Source organism: Callospermophilus lateralis, chromosome 3 (assembly GCF_048772815.1).
Source record: "Callospermophilus lateralis isolate mCalLat2 chromosome 3, mCalLat2.hap1, whole genome shotgun sequence".
NCBI classification, from domain to species: domain Eukaryota; kingdom Metazoa; phylum Chordata; class Mammalia; order Rodentia; family Sciuridae; genus Callospermophilus; species Callospermophilus lateralis.
In genome coordinates this window covers 63898653-63912547 of record NC_135307.1, presented here as the reverse complement: position 1 = coordinate 63912547, position 13895 = coordinate 63898653, and positions in this window count along the sequence as shown.

Here is a 13895-nt window from a genome sequence, read left to right as displayed (position 1 = left end):
TGGCATGTATATATTCTTTATTTGGTACTAGATATTGAACAGCTTAACCACTAAACCATATCCCCAGCCCTTTTTATTTTTTAATTTGAGTCAGGGTCTTGCTAAGCCCCTTAGGGCCTCCCTAAATTGCTGAGGCTGGCCCCAAACTTGCTATCCTCTGCCTCAGCCTCCTGAGTTACTGGGATTACAGATGCATGCTGGATATGTTCTTGTTAGGTAGAATTTGACACAGGCAACACCATTTTGAAACATATGCTCCATCTTAGAACCACAGTCACCTCAAGGTCACTCTGACTCAGCCTGACCCAAACCCCCAGATATTATTCCATCATCATAGGAAGAATCCTCAAACACTCCATCATCATATTAAAGGAAATTGTTATCTGAGACTGAAATCCTTAAAGCACCCAGTTCCTTATGAAGATGACACCACAAGGATCCTTCCCTGAAAACCCCTTAGCAACAGCCTAATCCCCCCTCCCTCATTCTGCTATATCTACCCCAAGCTGTAGGTGAAAGACAGTTCCCATTCCTAGTAGGTCCCCTGTGGGAAGCCATTCAGGAATTGCATGAACTGAGAGCATGTTGAAGCCATTAAGCAGGAAAGCGTGGTATTGTGAACTCCCAGCAGCAACCCTGATTTGAGAACGCCTGGTTCACGTGACTTCCTACCTCGCTCCATCACAAGTTCAGCACAGCATTGGAGATGGGGTGACCCTTCAGAGCCACACAGATTCTTGGCGATGGGTGTGGCTTGCCAAAATGCCCATCAACCTGTTTACTGCAAGACGCTTGCCACACCGAGAAGGAAGCACCCTAGACTCCTCCCGCTGAAACCTTATCCTTGCCTTTGATGTATGTACTCCCTCTTAAATAAAGAATCAGGGACCTTTGTTCAGTTGTTCAGTTCCAGCTCCTATCAGGACTGGAAGACCTATCAGGCGCTCCCCTTTTTATCTAATTTCTGGCTCTGTCTTTATTTCTTACTAATTATTTCAGATTTTTTACTTCCCAGGCAGCTTATTCCTCCTGAGCAGGTAATTACCGTGCTGGGGTGCTGGTCACACCACAAGAGCCCACCTCTGCAGGTTTGTCCCAAACAAACCTGCGCTACTACTGTTGAGCCATTTCTCCTCTCTATTTCCTTTGTTTGCTTCTTTGCTTACATTATTCATCCTCTGAAAGCATCCTGAAATCATTCTTTTCGGAGGTTCTAAGAGTCTTCATCTTGTAAACTTCATAATTAAATTGCTAGTCATTGGTCAGCAACTTAGTGAGACACTGTCTCAAAATAGAAAGGACTGGGCTGTATCTCAGCAGTAAAGCACTCCTGGATTCAATCACCACTACCAAAAAATTGTTGGTCATTAGTGAGCAACACAACCTTCATCCCCTTTAGCCCCTTTCCCTTCCCTGAAGAGGGAGGTGTGGTTTGGAGTTACAACATGCTGAGCACCAGGGACTTACTGAAAATCACTTCATTAACTCAGGTGTAGTGAAAGGGGCTTGTTATAAATAACAAAGGACTATCTTTAATTTTTATCACTCTGGAGGAGAGTGAATGATACTCTGGAGGCGTTCTAAAGCCAGCATTAAGGATTTTTATTGTTGTTGTAGACAAACCCAATACCTTTATTTTATTTATTTTTATGTAGTGCTGAGGATCAAACCCATACCTCACACATACTAGGCAAGTGCTCCACCATTGAGCCACAACCTCAGCCCAAGGATATTTTCTTCATTACATTCATTACGGTGAGTTTGGGAATCAGCAAGAAGGCAAGCTATCCCCTCCAGCCTGTCCTTTGTGTAATATGTAACTGCAAGTAGTCAAACTAATCTGGGACCAAAATAGCTTGAGGAAATAATTGTTAACAGTGGTCCACTTTATGTTTTGAACATAGCCCTTGCTGTTCTGCCACTGTGACTTATTTTTAAAATGAACATGTTTCTTTCTCTTCCTTTCTCCCTCCTCTTCCCTAATCTCTCCCCCTCCCTAATCTCAGGGAAAAGGATTATCTTTTCCATTTTAGGCAGATTTATCTGTCCTTGAGGACAAAACCTGTTTTAGGAACAAAGAAATTCAGACTTTGGGGATGGTACTAGAAGATCTCAGAAATTACTAACTCCAAAAATTAACATGTGAATTATAATTCTGACAGAGAACGTGTGGAATGTAGACTTTGAATCATCACATCTTTAAAAGCCCCCTGACCAGGTTAGGGTTGTGGCTCAGCTGTAGAGCGCTCACCTAGCATGCATGAGGCACTGGGTTTAATTCTCAGCACCACATAAAATACTATAAAGATATTGATTTAAAAAAAAAAAAAAAAAAAAAAGCCCCCTGATCCCTGGATGGGCAGAATCCCAACCTCTGGGACAAGAATCCCATATGTTTCTTCTTTGCTAGCAAAGAAATAAAACTTCTTTTTCCTTTTTCTCAAAACCGTGTCCTCCTTATTAAATTTGTTACTGAAAGTTCAGTTCTTGCCAGGATGGAGGAGAAAGGTAATCTTGTATCCCCTGAGATTAGGGAGGGGGAGAGGTAAGGAAAGAGGAGAGAGAAAGGAAGAAAAATAAACATGTCCATTTTAAAAATAAGTTGCAGTGGAAGAACAGAAAGGGCTATATTCAGAGCATAAAGAGGACCACTGTTACATTTCTCAGCTGTCAATTTCTACATTCCATTTCTATGGAAAAACGGGCGAGACAACATCTCCAAGCTGCTTCCTGTTGAAAGAGTGTGTAGGTGGGGGAAGTAACCCAAAGTCCTTATTCTCTATCATGGACAGTAAAGGACATTCAGCATCAGAGCAGTCCAGAGGTCCACAGTGGCAGATGGCAGGTGACTGGACAATGTACACATAGGGCAGGGATCATGCTAAGATAATGATACACAAGACAACACATCATTACTTTTTTGTAAACAACTAGCAGAAGAGCAAATATTATTTTAGCTAGTCTCTGAAAACCATGAAGACATTAACTCATAATCATATTAATGAAAAACAGATGGAGTTTATCAATGTAGGAGGTTAGGAAGATTTGTAGATCTATGAGATCAGGCTCAAATTAAGTCAGGACAAACTTGTGACTCTAGTCCTTTGTGATCATTATTATTAGACACTCCCACACAAGAACCCTTTCTTTATAGCCTCCAGCTTTACTTACTTTTGGTAGGGCTGACACAAGTGTGCATCTTCTGCAACCTGTACAATCAGAAAAATAAGAAATTATATCCCATTTGATTCAAATGTATGAATTGTCAAGATCATTGTACTGTCATGTGTAACTAATAATAAAAAAAAGAACAGTTCACAAAAAAAAAATTGATTTTACTTTTAAATGTCCATGTAGGACTGTACTCTTCTGCCAGGTGTTTAAAACCAAGTTGATTAAAACTGACCTTGTTTCTAGCTACTCTTAAGAGTCAGCTGAGATGCCTCAGAGATCACTCTTGGGAAAGTGTTGGAAGCTTTCCTCTACCAATGGGGCCATCTGCCAGTATGGATCAGAGTCTTGCTGACCACATGTGGCTTCTTTTGGAAGCATCAGGGACATTTCCCTCTCCAATTATCCTCCTCTTTGAAGAATGTGCACTGGTTATCTTCCTGTTCTAAGGAGTTGTCTTGATCTCCTTAGAGGACAAGAGCCAAAATGTTGGCTGCTTTTTTTTGGCCCTTTTACTTCCTTGACTTTGATCTTCAAGTTTTGGGTTTTAAACATCCAGCAGGCCAGTCCCACCAGTCCTACGGTGGGAGTAATAGGTTACAACTTCGATATCTATAATTTTACAGTTACCTCTTTCTTTAATTGGGGTCAATATTAGTACTGGAAGTCAGCATTATTCCTATCTGTCCTATAGGTGATGGCTAATTATCTCAAATTAACTCAGGTTGATTTGTTAGAAGAAGTACTTCTGCAAAACACTAACAGGTAACAGTTATAAAGTTTATAACAGTTATAAAATCAACAGAGCAAAAACATATTTAGTTTGTGTAATAGCTATGATCCATGAAACATGGTTTTTATAATCATAAACCTGTACTTGGTTATGTATTGTATCCCATTTGATATCACAGTAATATTTACAACAAAAATTGATCTTTTGAACACAACTTTCAATGAGTTCAAGTCTAGTCTATTTTGGAGCCCTTTTAACATGGAGTAAAGTAGGAGGCAGAGCTTTATTTCAGGTAAGGCAGGGCTCTTGACAAATAACATAATACAATATTATATCTGAAACACAAATCAAACAAAGGCTAAGAGAGCTTTTAACTTTCTTTTTGTGGAAAAAGTGGCAAAATGCTTCAATGTTTTACAGTATGACCTTTAAATAGATTAGGCCCTCCTTATTACCTTCCAAAAATACATTTAAATTCCTATTCCAGTGTAAAGAATAACACAAAATTGTATATATCACTTGTTGGCAACAGGTTACATTTATCCAGCTATAAAACATCAAATGACATGAATAAATACCAACCAAATTTGTTATTTCTATATAAATCTGAAGGAGACCATTGTTTCAGATAATTTTAGTTTGGAGAACATCAAACTGATAAAGTGCCCTCCTAAGCTTTACATTTAACAAACTTGACTTCTAAAGTACAATTTAGAATTTATAGTGTACTGTAACAATAATCACAGGTCTCCATGGATTAGTAGTACTAGCAAAAATCAAAGGATATCCTTAAATCTCTTATACATTTAGGAAACAGTGCTAATGATCAGAAATTGACTTAATCAAAGCAAACAGATGTAAGATAGATCTTCAAATGAAAGTGTGGTCCTTCTATGTCAGTTACAATGTATAAAAGAGAGCACTTTGGTTACCTTGCCTAGATAAACTTTTGTTTTATAAACTTTTACATAATACTTACACAAGGCTCAGCTAGATACAGTTCTGAGATATATATATATATATATATATATATATATATATATATATATATCACATATATTTAGGGTGTTAACTATATTGTTATAACCTAAAGTAATAGTTGTTTATTTAACCAGTAATCATTTTAAGACTTTAAAACAGGAAAGGAACAAACCCTAATTCCTTTAAGATTTAGTTTCCCTAAGTAATAAAACCTCACAGAGACAAGAAAATTATCTTGATAGATAAGAGAAGATCAATGTTTCAGATTTTGCTTCATATCAGTACATTAAAATTTGAAAAACTTTGTGGTAATTACAGCCCATTTAATCACATACCCAACCTTTTGAGATTTACCTTCCACAAACATTCTGCAACTTACTTAGACATTCACAACCTGTTTATATCCTTAGTTTTGTCCTCTCTGTCATCTTGGACATTAGTACAAGAATATTACTTTACTTGACAAAATATTTTCTCACCTAGAAACATTTATTTTATCATCTACTTTTCCATGCTAAAATATATTTTCATACCTATAACTTTCTCTTATCTTTTCTAGTTTCAGACCCTTTATTAAATTCATATTCTGAAACAATTCTTATTAATGTTATCAGTGCATTTAACTTACACAAGAAATTTCATCCCAGGAGAGGGTTGGACAATCCAGCATATAAAAACCTGTTTCTTAATCTTCTTTCTCCCCGGTGGCACTCAAGCGATTAGCAAGCAAAGGCTTCCAATAAAACACCGATGTCCTTGGTTTCTGTTTTTTCTTTTCAGGGTGCAGTTGTTTATCCTGCCAGTCGTCTCCTTGGGCATTTAGTTTGATGGCATACTGTTATAACAAGGATTGCTTTTCCCCGGTGATAGATATCTCTAGCCAAATGGGGTGTTTGGCAGATCTTAAAATAGATCTTAATAGATCTTAAAAGAGACTGTTCCTGTCTCCAAGTCATAAACTAACCTTGCTAGAGAGCACTTATTGGTTACCTTGCCTAGATAAACTTTTGTTTTATAAACTTTTACATAATACTTACACAAGGCTCAGCTAGATACAGTTCTGGGATGAAATTTATTGTGTAAATTAAATGCACTGATAACATTAATAAGGATTGTTTCAGAATATGAATTTAAGAAAGGGTCTGAAACTAGAAAAGATAAGAGAAAGTTATAGGTATGGAAATATATTTTATAGCCAGCAAACTCCAATCTCCAGGGGAAAAAGGGGGCTAGAAGGCAGGGCCGAGGCCAGGTATTCTTTTCTATAGCTCAGGCAGCTTTCTGTTTTTTTTTTTTTTTTTTTTTTTCCCCTTCATGAGATGATTGCAGCCGTCTGGGGCCAGGCTGAGAAACAGTGCTGGCAGTGTCAACTCTGGGTTTAAAGGATTTAAATATTTTTTAACCCTTTCTTCTGATGTCTTGCTATCCTTGCACACAAGAAGTAGTGCCTTTTGGCACCTTCAACTTAGTTCCTGACTATTCAGACCCCTTGTCGTGCAACTGAATAAATGCCTGTACATACAGAATCTCTTCCATATACTTTACCCCTGACAAACTTCAATTGCAAGATTGTATAATAATCCAGGAAAAATATTCAAAGGCCAGATTGTGTTATAGTAAAACATCTTTCTCTTAGGTTTATACCTATAGGTGGCCCTTCAACTTATTTTGCCTCTGGCAGACCAATTGCAAGATTGTAAAAAAAAGAATAGAGACAGACAACCAAAGAGGAGCCCCAAAACCATGGCCAACAGAAAGAAACCTTTAAAACAGACCAGCCAAGATCTTTCCCAAGAGACTACCTATAAGGTCAATGTGGTATTGCCCATGTCTTAAAAAGGGAAAATAACAGATTCAAACAAAAACACAGACTGACAACCAGAAGGAATCCCTGAACCCAAAGCCAATAAACAAATGAGAACCTAGAACAGACCAGAATCGAGTAAATATCCCTAGGTTCTTAAGTCCCGCTTAACCAGTGGCACCACAGATATCCCCACAAAAAGGGACCAGATAGTCTCATGAAGAGGAACCAGATATGTGGAATCAAGGGTCTTAGCATGCACACTGGGGAAGTTACCAGACAGCCAAGGGCATAGCAACTTTATTGAGTTGTTTCCTTTTTCTCAAAGTGGACCACTAGGAGCCACCTGTAACATTCAGGGAGAGGAGGTGGGAATAACCCAAAGCAAAAGGAGCTTCAGCAGCTGTTAGGATGGTCCCTCTGTCCCTCCTTTACTCACATAACTAGCTCCCCTGGTTCAATCTGATGGAAACTCACCTGAAAACTCACCCATCTCCTAACTCTCCCAGAGTTGGCTCTCAAGATCTCCAGTCACCCTGCATCCTCAGCATGAAAGTGGGGCTCCTTGGAAAGCCAAGCCTGAGCAGGGGCTAATCTTGGGTCCCATCTGGGTTACCAAATTTGTTACCAAAAATTCATCCTTGTCCCTTATGCCAATCCAATAATAAGGACACAGTTTTGAGAAAAAAGAAAAAGAAGGCTTACTGCTTTGCCAGCAAAGGAGAAAAACAGGGGACTTCTGTCCCAAAGCCTGCCCATCAATAGGAACAGGGGGCTTGTAAAGAGATGATTCAAAGGCTATATTGCACGTGTTCTCTGTTGGAGTTGTAATTCAGTTGTTAATTTGGGAGATAGTAATTTTGGAGAGCTTCTGGTACCATCCCCAAAGTCTGGATTACTTTGTTCCTATGGTGGGTATGTACTCAAGGACAGATAAATCTGCCTATGATGGAGAAGGTAATCCTGTTTCCTCTGCAATTAGGGAGGGGGAAAGAGAAAGAGAAAGAAATATATCTGTCTTAAAAGTAAGTTGCCGTGGCAAGCAGCAAGGACTATATTCAAAGCATAAGGTGGACCACTTGGCATTAGGGACAAGGACCAAGCTTTTAGTAACATAATGATCTTTGTTCTTGAGATGTAGAGAACTGAAAAGCATTTAATACTGCTGTATGTAAAAGATACTACCTGTTGCCCGGCAGGGTGGTGCCCACCTGTAATCCTAATTGTTCCAGAGGCTGAGGCAGGAGGATCAAAAGTTCAAAGCCAGCCTCAGCAACTTAGCGAGGGCCTAAACAACTTAAGAGACCCTGTCTCAAAATAAAATATAAAAGGGACTGGGGTGTGGCTCAGTTGTTAAGTGCCCCTGGGTGGTTCCATCCCCAGTACAAAAAAAAAAAAAAAAAAAAAAAAAAGACATTACCTGTTATGGAACTTTGATCAAGCTCTAGCACAAACTTACACAAGAAGCAACACATCCAGGAGATCATGCTTTGACCCAAAAAGCAGGAAACTGGAAAAGGATTCACAGAGCTTTGGTAGGGGTAAACATGGGGACCAATGGAAGCCTTGCTCCTCTGCGAGATGTCAGTAGTATCTTAGGAGGACCCTGACCCTTTCATTGGGACCCAACTGCACAGCATGGGCAGTCCATGTATGTGGGCATTAAATGCAATGGATGGCTGCAGATCGACTAGTTAATCTAGGCAGGTGTGACTTTGAAACCCAGTGTGTGTAAAGCAAGTAAGATGGACACCTGACTGTCTGCTGCTTCAGCAAAAATTATTTCTCTGTATGTATACAGTCATACACCACATAATTACATTTTTGGTCAATGATAGACCACAACACAACAGTGGTACCACAAGATTTTATTGCCTAGTAACAAGGTAGTCATCCTGGTTCTGGATACTCCATGATACACAATGATGAAATTGAGATAGAGATTTAGGATAAAGAGAGAGAAAAGCTGAATCTTAAAGAAAACACTGATAGACACTGATATGCAGAAAGCACAGTTGTAAATCTTGAGCAACATGCCCTTGCCCCACACCCTTGTAAAATGAGGGAAACACGCCAAGTACAGAAGAACTGATGTGAAATTATGCAGCTCTACCCTGGATCTGCCCCTGGTCCTGTACCTGACACAGCCCTCCTTTAAATATTGGACTCTCAGTCCAAGTCAGGGCTGCTTCTCACACAGGCAGCCTACATTCTCCCTTGAATGTGTATCTACCTTCTTAAATAAAACTTTGCCTGTGCCAGTGCCTGGCTCATGCTGAAATTCTTTTCTGTCATGAATGCTAAGAAACCCACTGGTCCTGAGTTGAGTTCCCCCTAAGAACTCTTCAGACCCTTATCTGGTCACAAAAATCACCTAACATGTCCCCATTGTTAGACAATCTAAGACTATACTATGCTTTAGAAGACCATTTCATTAAATAAAATGCAGGTTCTATAAAAACAAACAAAACACTACCTGTAAGAGTGGGAAGGTATCAGTCTTCTCATATTGTAAAGCAGGACAATACTGAAGGGGCCCAGGGGAATTGAGGCTTTTAGGGAGAACTTGACATAGGCAGTGCCATGTTGAAACATATCCTCCTTCTTAGAAGTAGAGTCACTCCACACAGGGCACAGTGGCACATGCCTATAATCCCAACAACTCAGGAAGCTGAGGTAGGAGGATTGCAAATTCAAAGCCAGCCTCAGCAATTTAGTGAGGCCCTAAGCAACTTAGCAAGAGCCTGTCTATAAATAAAATACAAAAAAGGGCTGGGGGGCTGGGGGTGTGGCTCAGTGGTAGAGCTTACCTAGTATGTGTGAGGCACTGGGTTTAATCACAAGCATCACATAAAAATAAATAAATAAAATACAGGTGTTGTGTTCATCTATAACTAAAAAACTTTTTTTTTAAATAATAAAAAGGGCTGTGACTCAGTGGTTAAGAACCCCTGGGTTCAATCCCTGGTACCAAAAAAAAAAAAAAAAAAAAAAATCACCCCACATTTACTCTGACTCAGCCTGATCTAAATTCCAGACAATACTCCATCATTACACAAGAAAGGGAATTGTCATCTGGGACTAAAGCAGCAGATGGTGAGGTGTCCTTCTTGCTTGCTTTACACACACTGGGACTAAAATCTGAGAAACACCTTGTTTGACATGAAATAGAAACCACCATAAAGAATGAAGATGATGGCTACAAGGACGTTCCCTGGCAACCCCCTGCAATGGCCAAACTGCAAAAATTCCCCCACTTCCTACTCCCCTATAACTTCCCTAGGCTATAAGGGGAAGATGGTTCCGGCCTCTGCTGGATCCCCCACCCCCACCCCTGAAGGATTGTCCCAAATAAGCCTGTTATAGTAGAGCCACCTCTCCTATCTCTTTATTTCCTTCATTGGGTTCTTTCCTTACAGGGCCACATTTCTGCCTAAGATCCCTGGGTGCAACTGACAGTGGGGAATAAACTCATCAACCTTTTAGTTGAATATTGGTGACAGCATTTTGGGAATGCTGAAGACAAAACCAGACCCCCTTATCACCTGTCAGGAAGGGGACTTGACTCTGAAGGCACTTTGTATTGGCAAACAGAACCTAAAAAGAACTCACAGAAACTCTCCTAGGTTTTTTTTTGTTTGTTTGTTTGTTTTGTTTTTTTGAAAGAGATTGGGCAGAGCCAAGTCAGCTAAAACTAAAGGAAGAGTTGTTATTACAATTTAGATGATCTACGAGTTAACAAGCCCCACCTATCAGCAAAGCCTGAAAAACACCATGGCTAAGAGCAGATGTAAGATCTTTTTTTTTTTTTTTTTTTTTTTTAAAGAGAGAGTGAGAGTGAGATAGAGAGTGAGAATTTTTTAATATTTATTTTTTACTTCTCAGCAGACACAACATCTCTGTTTGTATGTGGTGCTGAAGACCGAACCCGGGCCGCACGCACACCAGGCGAGCGCGCTACCGCTTGAGCCACATCCCCAGCCCAGATGTAAGATCTTACAAAAAAAAAAAAAAGACAGAGAGAGAGAGAGAGAGAGAGAGAGAGAGAGAGAGAGAGAGAGAAAAGAAAGGCTCAAATTTGCAAGAAGTAGCTTACCTTAGTTTTCTTCAGAGGAACCTAAGAAATTTGTTGCCAATAAGAAAAAGGTTATTGCTGTCCTAAAATCCCACCACTAAACAACAGTTATGGGGTTCTCTAGGTGTTCCTATGTTTTACCAGATTTCAATCCCTAAACCTTGTAGGTTTTAATCCTTTAAAATGGGCTCATGCTTGTCAGTAGGATGAGAGAGGAGGCAGTGGGATCAGAGTGTTGCCCAAGATGCTTGGGGATGCTCCCCAACCAATTGCTTATTAATTCATTCACACAGCTAGAACAAACTGTAAAAGGATGGCCCCTGTCTTAAGAGCCACTTGTAACATTTTACTTGATGCAGAAAAATTCACCCTGGATCATACTACCAGGTAATGACTCTTTTAGAGCAGAAGAATAGCTATTGGCTAATTATTCATAGAATGGAAAAGTGTCAGGCTACCGTAAACTTCAGGTGACTACTGCTTTAAACCATAATTGTATAAAAATTGTGTAATACATGACAGCTGACCTGATCTGGTAGATCAACCACTGGAACAACTGGATGGGGAACTGTTCACAAGGGCACCAATGACATTATGCTATGCCATGGTAACAACTAAACAGGTGCTGGCACTGAGGTGGAATTCACAATATTGACAATGGCACCAAAACTGCCCACCAAGAAGAAGGTACAAAAAATTAATAGTATACAAAATTTGCTTTTTCCGGGTCCAAATTTCCATTGCATGAATCTCTGTACCCATTTGCCTTCAAAAACTGAGTGATAAATAACTTTAAGCTTTGATCCCCATAAAAGTATGTTTTGGATTTGTTTTTTTTAATATTTATTTTTTTTAGTTGTAGTTGGACACAATACTTTTATTCCATTCATTTATTTTTATGTGGTGCTGAGGATCGAACCAGGGCCCCAGGGTGAGCGCTCTACAGCTGAGCCACAATCCCAGCCCTTGTTTGATTTGTTTTATGTGATTATCCTAATTTGTGCAAAAATAATGCTTCATTCTGGATTTTAAACCATTGCCAGGTTTTGATTCTGAAATCTAGGTATCCTTAGGTATCAACTCAAAGCTAAACAACATAGTTAAAATGGGGCTATTATTTATGAGAGACATGAAAAAATTATATAGTGTGTTTATGTGAGAATTTTTAAAAGTCCAAGAAATTGTTCCGCAAATGTTTTATATTTACTTGCAAACTGACCCAAATAACCTAAATATAAATAAGCTATTATCTTTCAGTTTAAAGTTTGGTCTTTATATTTTGATTAAATTGGATGAAAGGGTCTACTAGTTAGGACCACTTAACTGGGAATGAGTATAGAAAATTTTTTTTTTTTAAGTGAAGTTTAGGAGAACAGATTGGAGTGTATCACAACTGTGGGTGAATAAAGTAACAATAATTTCATACAGTTTCAAGGAAACCTTAATGTAATGGGAGATGGGAGAGGTAATCACATATATAACATGTATATTTATTTGAGAAATACATATAAGTCTTAAAAATGAAGTCTATACCAATGAATACCATTCACGTTAGGGTTTATTTTACCAATGAGAGTGAATTTTCATTATTAGCAAAATGTCGGGAATTAAACAGAAACACTTGTGATAACTTCTAATAGCTCCTGTGGGAAGTAGCCCAAGTGCTTGCTAGCAAGACCACCTGGGATGTGATTCCATGATCTGTGTAACTGTGCTTAGGATCATTCAAATGATCTCACACTGTCTGTGTGAAAGTATTTTATAACTAAAATGGGAAACTTTCTCCACCAAACAGCTACCAGCATTTAAGTCCCATAAAGTCAATTTGTTCCATTCAATTTCCCCTTATGAGGCCTCCATTCAGTAGTACATAGCCAGATCTGAGGCATAAACCCAAATCCAACAAGACTGAATGGCCATCTGACAGTGGGGAATTGAAGCCTAGCATTAAGGATGGTTTTGTTTGTTTGTTTGTTTTGTTTTGTTTTTGTTCAATATAGTGAGTTTGACAGACAGCAAGAGGGCCTCAGGGCACCTACACCCTCTAGCTTGTCCTTTGTATAATATGTAACTACTACTGGGCAAACTAATCAGTGACAAGAATAACTAGAGGAAATAAAGATCTTGTTCTCAAGATTTGCAGAACTGAAATGCAACTCAGGACTAAGTGATAAAAATCAGATATGAATCATCTAGCCCACCTCTCCCCACCAGTCTGGGAACATCTGTCAATGGAAAATTACCCCTAAATCCTTCAATCATTCTGATTTCTGGAAAGATGAGCTTATGACATCTCATCTAGCTATGGGTTTTTTGTTGTTTTGTTCGTTTGATTTTTGCTTTTTGCTTTTTGTACCAGGGATTGAACTCATGGGCTCTGAGCCACATTCCCAGCCCTATTTTTTTAATGTTTTATTTTGAGATAGAGTCTCACTAAGTTGCTTAGGGCCTTGCTAAGTTGCTGAGGCTGTCTTTCAACTTGCAATCCTCCTGCCTCAGCTGCTTGAGCTGCTGGGATTCCATCTAGCTGATTTTTCAAATAAAGTCTCCTTCCTTGCCTTAACACTTGTGTCTTGATTTAATTACCCTGTATCAGCGCAAGCAGGTGGAACTTGGGTCTGGTAACAGTTTTGGAGCTATATCAGGAACCAAGGACAAAGGCCAAATATTTTAACAAAAGATACTCTTATTGCTGTAGCCACTTAGGAAATTACAGGGTTATAGGAGCCATGACCCAGGAAAGAAAACCAAATATGCTTGTATTTTACAATATCACAGAAACTCATCCTATTATGAAGGCTCCAATCTCATGATCTAGTCACCCCTGAAAGGACTCATCTCCTAATATCATCCCTCAAGGGTTAGATTTCAAAGTATGAATTTTGGAGAGGATACAAACATTCAGACCATAGATAGCATTTGCCTTAACCCTATCCTAGGGTTGTGTTAATTCTCCCTATCCCTAGTATGAAAGAACAAGAAAGAAGGAACCAAAATTTCCCAACTTCCTAATCTTGCTTCAGACCAATTACTCTCCTGCCTTTATGTAAAAAAAAAAAAAATTTCTCTGTGATTTGGCTCCTGCCAAATCTGCCTCCTTTTACAATACCTGCCTTGCTCTGCACACCTGG